Raw genomic sequence first — 9,543 nt, forward strand, 5'->3', positions numbered from 1 at the left:
ACAGAGCATCACCTGCCCCAGACTGAGAGTTCCTATAAGAACATCAGAGAAGCCAGTGTTGGATCAGGCCAAAGGCCCATCCAGTCCAACACTCTGTGTCACACAGTGGCCAGAAATACCAGGTGCCGTCAGGAGGTCCAGCAGTGGGGCCAGGACACTAGAAGCCCTCCCACTGTTGACCACTCCCCCAAGCACCAAGATGACAGAGCATCACCTGCCCCAGACTGAGAGTTCCTATAAGAACATCAGAGAAGCCAGTGTTGGATCAGGCCAAAGGCCCATCCAGCCGAACACTCTGGGTCACACAGTGGCCAGAAATACCAGGTGCCATCAGGAGGTCCAGCAGTGGGGCCAGGAGCCCCCCCCCCCAAGCACCAAGAAGACAGAGCATCACTTGCCCCAGACTGAGAGTTCCTATAAGAACACAAGAGAGAAGCCAATGTTGGATCAGGCCCGCGGCCCCTCCAGTCCAGCACTCTGTCTGTCACACGGTGCCCAGAAATACCAGGGGCCACTGGGAGGTCCACCAGGACTCCTAGGGGCAAATTCTACTGCTCGGGCATCACACACACGAGAGATCATTCTGGCTTCCCCAGCTCTCCTAAGGGCCTCCTTAAACAGTTATGGCCGCAGCCCTAGAACACGGGGCCTGAAAAAGGTCCAGCTGAATGTCAATTTTGGCCCCATTATATCCTATGGGCCATTGAAGTCAATGGTGAAAACATAAGGGTATATTCTGGGGGGTGGAGGGGAGGTGGTTTGAGGTAGAGGCTCCAATATAGCAGGGTAGCTGCTGGAGCCTCTCCCCAATATACCAACCAAGTTTGAAGAACATTGGACCAGGGGGTCCAATTCTACGGGCCCCCAAACAGGTTGCCCCCATCCCCTCCATTGTTCTCTATGGTGGGGAAAAAGTAACTCCGGCGGTGTTCATAGGAGCCGTTTTGGGCCGGGAGAGGGACGGATCAGGGCCGCAGCAAACGGGTGCGATCCCACAGCAACATCTGGGGATCGTGCTGCGCCCGTTCCCAGACCATCCCCAATCCGCCCCTACCGGCCAAAACCCGCGGCAAAAAAGAACGAAAATACGAAAAGCCGCATCACCACCGGCCGTGGGATCGCCGGTGCGTCTGTTCGCCGGCACATCCCCGGCCATACTGCACATGCTTGAGTATGCGCAGTTCGGCAGCCTCCCCCTCCCATTCGTCTCTTCCTCCCCGGCATCTGATTGTGCCGGGGAGCAACGGCGCTGCGGCTCAGGGGATCGTGGGATCCCGCCGCGGCGTCTCTTTTTTGGTGCGGCTTTTAAAAGCCGCACTTTGCCCAGTGTTTTCCCTGCCGTGTGGCAGGGGCCTCCGTTATGCTAATGAGCTCCTGCAGCTTTTTTTCTATGAAATGACCCCGGTTGTAGTCAACTACTGATGAAGCACAGCCTGATGTTGTCCACTGTCCGTGTCTCTTCTGAAGCCAGGTGTTGCCCATAGTGTGGTGAGATCTGGGTTTCTCTCATAGCTCCCCTATCGGGATTAAACAGGATGAGGGTGCAGCCCTGAGAGACGATGTAAAAGGCAGCTGGCAAAACTACTCGTCTTTATCTTAATGGAAGATCTTTATATTTTACTACCACAGTCTTCATGTTAAGCCTGCTTTAGGGAGGTACTGTATGTATTTTATGTAGGTCAGTTAAGAAACTGGTTTGAGCAGTGGCTCAGTCTTCAGCTGCACACACACCCACACACACAAATCACAGGGGCTTCATTCATCCAGGGAGGGTTCTCCATTCCCCATTAATTGCTGCTGCAAATCCGGAGGATTTACATGCAGAAGATGTAAATGCAAAGATTCACGCTGCCAATGGAGCATCCACACGAGAGTTTTCTGTGCACTTTCAATTATCATTTCCCTTGCACACACCCCAATGTGTAACTGCATTAGTGCTATAGCAACTACCCATCTGTTTGTTCCTTTCTTTAAAAAAAAAAAACACAGAAGGAAAAGAACAATGGGGGGACTAAAATCCGACAACTAAAAATGTTAAAAAAGAAAAGAAGTAAAAAGAAAACAAAAACAACACATAAAGACAAGACAAAATTATAATAACAGTGGTGGTGGACCTACACGTAATTTTCTATAAACGATTTCCAAATATCAAAAAATCAGTCCATATGGATATGCCATGTGTTCAAATATTGATAGAGTTCTAAGGTCCTCGATTAATTGATTGACCGGGGTTGGGCTTTTATCTTTCCAATGTCCAAAGACTACAGTCTTTTAGCCGTAGTAAAGACATGAAGGTCCATTCCTGTTGACCATTGGTGAGTCTCCAAGAGATGGGCAGATAGTTTACAAGTACATAAGAATTCTCAAAAATCAATGAACATACTAATAAAAAATTCATATGAGTAATAACGTCTTCCCAGAAAAACGAATGACTGGACATGCCCAAAGCATATGTTTAAGTTTGGTGTAGTGGTTAGGAGTGTAGACTGTAATTTGGGAGAACCGGGCTTGATTCCCCACTCCTCCACATACAGCTGCTGGGGTCAGTCATAAGTTCTTTCAGAACCCATTCACAAGGTTTTACAGGTTCCCCTGGGAGTGCCAAATGCACTCCTACGCCTAGAAACTGGTCTAATGAGGACAGAAGCCAGAGTACTGTTATCCTCTGCGTACCAATGGCTTAAATTAATTCAAATCAAAAAGGACTTCTTCCCCTAATAAACAAAGATTCCTTTCAGCCAAGATGGATTCGAATGACCAAGACTTAATTTAGAAAAAATGGGACACTAGATGCCCTCCCACTGTTGCCCCCCCAGCACCAAGAATACAGTGCATCCCTTGCCCCAGACTGAGAGTTCCTATCTATACCTTGTAGCTAATAGCCATTGATGGACCTCTGCTCCGTATGTTTATCCAATTCCCTTTTGAAGCTGTTCATACTTGTGGCTGCCACCACCTCCTGTGACAGTGAGTTCCATGTGTTAATCACTTTTTGGGTGAAGAAGGACTTCCTTTTGTCTGTTCTAACCCGACCGCTCAGCAATTTCATGGAGTGCCCACGAGAAAGGGAGAAAAGTACCTCTTTCTCGACCTGCTCTATCCCATGCATAATCTTATCAACCTCGATCATGTCCCCCCTCAGTCATCGTTTGTCCAAGCTAAAGAGCCCCAAGCATTTTATCCAACTCTTCTTCTTCTGTAAGTTACAACACCAGCAATTAGATCCTAAACATATTTTTACTGAATAAGTCTCAACTTAAGATCCATAGAAAGAGTAAGTATAAGCTGTAAAGCCATGCCCCATTGCTCTGGCAAAATAGGGTGATCTAATCCCTTGTTCCACTCATTTATAAGACTTTGCAGACCATATTTGTTAACTGACATCAAATATTTGTAAAGAAATACTGTAGGTTTCATGTTCTGCCTTGGTTAGATTAGAGTTTCAAGGAACAAAGGGGACTCTGAGACACCTAATGCTGCAGGGCCATTTTTAGATACCAACAAATGTTGCAATGGTAAGTATTGCCATTCTACAGAAAGTGACAAATAATATCTAGACTTCAGATGAGAAAATGACAAAAACTCATCCTCATACTCTATCAACCGATCCAAATCAGTCCAAGACTACAGAAAAAAAAGAGTCTTCCCAGTTTTTAGATCTGGATTGGCCCATAGTGTTGATTTAGAATGTGAAAATGGAGCAGGCTGATATTATTGTGGCATTATACACCATTGCTTTCTAGTACTGGAGACTGCAGGAGGAGTGGGGACCCACTCTCGCATAAGCAGGCCCCGAAACGTTCCACTTAGAGAGGGGGGCACCAGACCAGAGTCCAAGATGGACAGAGCCCAAGCTGCAAGGAGCCATCCCAATAATTAGGACAAGCCAACAAGTGTGCCTGATGATATAAACTAAGATCGGGGAAACCAAATCCTCCTTTCTTGAATCGAAGCTGCATCCTCTTTAAAGAAATCCAAGGTGGTGAGGATCTCCACATGAATTTCCAAAACAAAGTATTAATTTTATGAATACTCCTGCAAGGTCTATAGAAAGAATAATCCCAGGTATAATATTCATTCTGATTGTATTTACTTTATTCCATAGAGACAAGTTTAAAAGTGCCCATTTGTCCAAATCCAAAGATATATTAGCAATTAGCAAAGCAGTTTTTAAAAATTGCTTTCTCCTGATGTGTGTTTCCGATTTTATTGCTGACAGTCTATTATGGACCAAATTTAGCATGGTCATAAGTATAATGTCTCCGGGAATCAGCATCCCAAGATCAGTAATGACATCTAGGCACCACCAAAAATGTCCATAGACAGGTACACTCTGTGATATATTGCCTCCTAGTGGCATCAGCTGAGATTTTGCACAGTTTTTCAAACATCCAAACAATCATATTCATGAATGCAGCATGAATGGAAGACTGAGGTTCCAAACTAAATAATAAAAGATCATCTGCATAAAGAATAATTTTAAATTCAACAGAGATATGAGTAAAGCCATGAATATTATTAATGGCCAATGGCACAAGCCAGAGATTCCAAACATGAATAAAAAACAAGAAATAGGGCAACACTGTCTAGTAGCCCTCTCAAGAGGGAATGGTATGAAAATATGCTATTAGTCAACACCCTGAACCTGGGAGATGAATAAAGAAAACAAAATTTAGTCAATGTAGCAAAGATGAATTTCCAGTATATTTTGTCCAAAACATTTTCAGCAGCAAGTGAGAGAATGGGAACTTAATCAGGTCTGCTATTATTTATTTAAAGCAATCAGATGAGTAACCAGCCTAAGATCATCAGAGCCTTGCTTACCTTTTTATAAATCCTACCTGGTCTACGTGTACCATAGTTGTAATAATTTTGGAGCAAGAACAGGAGTTAATAACTTAGCATCTACATTCACCAAAGATATAGTTTGAAAATTTGCACACTGAGTATGGTCTTTGATAGGTTTAGGAATTACACTGATATAAGCATTGCATAACAACAATGGCAATGAACCAGATTAAAAAATCTTGTTATTTAGTTGGTGGAGTTTTGGAATTAAGAAATCTGCAAAGGTTTTATACCATTCAGTAGGTAACCCATCTGGTCCTGGAGATTTACCCTTATTCATATTTATTATTGCTGCCTTTATTTCATTCATGCATAAAGCTTGAGCAAGAATCAGTTGCTGAATAGTATCTAAACATGGAAGCTCAAGGTGAGAGAAAAACTTTTCCAAATATTTTCCAGTAAATTCCTTGCATTTACTATACAGTTCAGAATAATGTTTAATAGAACTGTAAATCTATTTCACTAGAGGCAGTATGCGTTATATTCTCATCTTTGATGAAAGGAATGTAGTTCTTATTCTTTTGCAGTCTTAAACAATATGCTAAAATTTTACTTGGTATTTCACCAGTTTCCCAAACAAATTAAATAATATCCTGCTTTCACTGATAGTATGTTATTCAGTTCATATTTAACCTTTTGCAGTTGATAAATATCTGGTGTGGGAAATAGAGCAAACTGGCTTAAAAGGTATTTCAGTCTGTCTTTCAAAATTATTTATTTCATTTCTCTAAGCTTCTTATAAGAAGTGTATGCAAAATTAACCCTCTAATAAAAGCTTTACAAGCATAACATTCAATAGCACTAGTACTAGCTGTTCCTTGATTCATATTAAAATATTCTGATAACTCAGCCATCATCTGATTTTTAAAAGACTCATGGTTAAGAAGAAACATGTTAAAACACCATAAACCAGGTGGTCTAACCCAGTCTGGAAACCAAAGGACTTATAATATGGGGGCATGATTAGAAATAACAGTAACATCTATAACTGCAGGCAATAATCTGGGGCATCAGAGAAGCTGAGACAAAGTAGCCTCACTGGAAGCAATTATGGTGCACAGAAGAAATAAAAATATAACGTCTGCCCAGTGGGTGCCACATATGCCAGGGATCAATCAAACCTAGTTCAGCCATACAGGCTTTAAGTGTAGATCTCACCAAAGAAGATTCTTTGCATGGGGTGTGCTTCAATCCAAAGCTGTATCATGTATGTAATTAAAGTCTCCTCCCCTCAACAAGTGGCTGAAACATTGATAAAATGTGTCTGGAGAATCAAATTTTGGACCATATAAATTAATAATAACAATAATAGAATCAGAGCTTTTCACTACCAAAATAATATAGCAACCATCTGGATCTGTAATCACTTGCTGAACCAGAAAAGAGACATGTTTTTAATCAATAGATTGATTAGATGTATCGGTAATATATAGCTCACCAACCCCATCCTTATACAAGTAATTCTTATCCTTTGCCATTACATGAGTTTCTTGTGAAAAAAGCCACATCAGCTTTGAGATTTTTCAACTTGGAAATAACCTTTTCATGCTTATCAAAATCCCTACGGCCCTTAGCATTCCCTGATATAACACTGAATATAACATTGAATATATTATTTAATATCTCTGATCCACTATGCCCAATTCCTTGGCCATAGAAAAGTTTAAATGTATCCTATAGAAAATCTTACTACCCATAAAGCAGTTACTATAAAAATATATGAAGTAAAAGCTACTGAGATGCGCAAAAAAGAGGGGGAAATATATATAAACTAACCACCACCTATGCGAACAAACTATTCCCATCCCTAAACAATAAAAGAAAAAAAGGGGGACTTTTAAAGAAGCAAAATGTCCGGACCCAGTACCCCGGCCTTGTCTCGGGGGCTAACGGAAGCTGCAGAGCCCGAGGGGACACCCCTGTTCACCTCCCGAGGCATGGGTTTGGAAGAAGTTGAAGACATCAAGGGCCAGGATGAAACGTGCAATCGCCATGGAGCCATGGAGAGAAACAGTTGGAGGCCGTCGTTGACAGATGGGGCCAATCCAGGAGCTGAGGGCAACCAGAGGGTTGAGGGGTGGGGAAGGGGAGAGAGCAGCAAGCCCAGTGTCCTTGCCACCTGTCCCGAGGCATTCGGGCAGGGAAGGGTGGTAGGGGCGGATGGGCTACCCGCCCTGCCTGACACCAAGCTAGCAGGTGGGAGGAGGAGCCGGGGGCAGGCTCTGGAATCCAGGCCAGCCCCTTGGCTTCCCTCCTATGCGAACGTTGACCTATGGTCATGGTTGACTTTATCGAACCTGCTGACAGATCAAGGAGAATCAGCAGCGCCGATTAACCATGATCCAGATGTCTCCGGAGATCATCTACCAATGTGACCAACGCAGTCTCTGTTCCATGGGCAGGACAAAAACAGGACTGGAAAGGATCCAGGACATTGGCATCCTCCAAGAACACCTGGAGCTGCATTGCCACCGCCCTCTCCACTACTTTGCCCAGAAATGGTAAATTAGATACTGGGTGGTAATTACAAAAGACCATTGAGTTCAGATATATATATATATATACAAAAACCCCAGGCAGGGATGGACTGTCAATAGAATTTTATAAGAAATTTATGTCTACCTTAATTGAACCTTTATTAAAAATCTGCAATCATGTAATGTTGGATAGCAAACTTCCAACTTCATGGACAAAATAAAAAATAATAGTAATAGATAAAAGTGGAAAAGACAAATTAAACCCAACATCATACTGCCCAATCTCTATCTTAAACCATGATTTTAAGATTTTTTTTTCTTCTATATTAGCAGAAAGTCTGAATAAAACAATCACACAATATATACCGAAGGACCAAGTGGGATTTATTCCTGGTAGCACAATTACTGACAATATCAGAAAATCTCTTCATTTCATTAATTATTGTAAATCAAATTCACTCAATTATTCTCACCAAAGAAGATTCTTTGCATGGGGTGTGCTTCAATCCAAAGCTGTATCATGTATGTAATTAAAGTCTCCTCCCCTCAACAAGTAAAATTATGTAAAATATGTAAAAATTACCAAGTGGCTGAAACATTGATAAAATGTGTCTGGAGAATCAAATTTTGGACCATATAAATTAATAATAACAATAATAGAATCAGAGCTTTTCACTACCAAAATAATATAGCAACCATCTGGATCTGTAATCACTTGCTGAACCAGAAAAGAGACATGTTTTTAATCAATAGATTGATTAGATGTATCGGTAATATATAGCTCACCAACCCCATCCTTATACAAGTAATTCTTATCCTTTGCCATTACATGAGTTTCTTGTGAAAAAAGCCACATCAGCTTTGAGATTTTTCAACTTGGAAATAACCTTTTCATGCTTATCAAAATCCCTACGGCCCTTAGCATTCCCTGATATAACACTGAATATAACATTGAATATATTATTTAATATCTCTGATCCACTATGCCCAATTCCTTGGCCATAGAAAAGTTTAAATGTATCCTATAGAAAATCTTACTACCCATAAAGCAGTTACTATAAAAATATATGAAGTAAAAGCTACTGAGATGCGCAAAAAAGAGGGGGAAATATATATAAACTAACCACCACCTATGCGAACAAACTATTCCCATCCCTAAACAATAAAAGAAAAAAAGGGGGACTTTTAAAGAAGCAAAATGTCCGGACCCAGTACCCCGGCCTTGTCTCGGGGGCTAACGGAAGCTGCAGAGTCCGAGGAGACACCCCTGCTCACCTCCCGAGGCATGGGTTCGGAAGAAGTTGAAGACATCAAGGGCCGGGATGAGACGTGCAATCGCCATGGAGCCATGGAGAGAAACAGTTGGAGGCCGTCGTTGACAGATGGGGCCAATCCAGGAGCTGAGGGCAACCAGAGGGTTGAGGGGTGGGGAAGGGGAGAGAGCAGCAAGCCCAGTGTCCTTGCCACCTGTCCCGAGGCATTCGGGCAGGGAAGGGTGGTAGGGGCGGATGGGCTACCCGCCCTGCCTGACACCAAGCTAGCAGGTGGGAGGAGGAGCCGGGGGCAGGCTCTGGAATCCAGGCCAGCCCCTCGGCTTCCCTCCTATGAGAACGTTGACCTATGGTCATGGTTGACTTTATCGAACCTGCTGACAGATCAAGGAGAATCAGCAGCGCCGATTAACCATGATCCAGATGTCTCCGGAGATCATCTACCAATGTGACCAACGCAGTCTCTGTTCCATGGGCAGGACAAAAACAGGACTGGAAAGGATCCAGGACATTGGCATCCTCCAAGAACACCTGGAGCTGTGTTGCCACCATCCTCTCCACTAACTTCTTTGCCCACTAACTTCCTTAGATAAATGATTAGGGACTGTGATCTATACTGCTGTGTATAGCTTAATGTAAGTTAGGCTTGCCAAGTCCCCCCGGGGGGGCAGGGAAACCCCCACCCGAGAGGCCCATTACCCCCCGCCGGCAGATCGGGGGGAACCCCACCCCCAAAACATGCGACATGCCCGGCGTCAGCACTCTATGATTTTCCCTCGGATGATTGTGGCCCCGCCCCCAACGTGCCCGATGGACACCCGGACCAGCACAGGACGCCCCCACTCTTCATGAGGTGAGGACTTGGCAACCCTAATGTAAGTAGGATTCTATTTATGTAATTTCTGTACCACTCAATGTGTCATGTGAATTCCTATGCTATTTTTCAG

Source organism: Gekko japonicus, unplaced genomic scaffold (genome assembly GCF_001447785.1).
Source record: "Gekko japonicus isolate JY-2015 unplaced genomic scaffold, Gekko_japonicus_V1.1 scaffold3303, whole genome shotgun sequence".
In the NCBI taxonomy this organism is placed as follows: Eukaryota; Metazoa; Chordata; class Lepidosauria; order Squamata; family Gekkonidae; genus Gekko; species Gekko japonicus.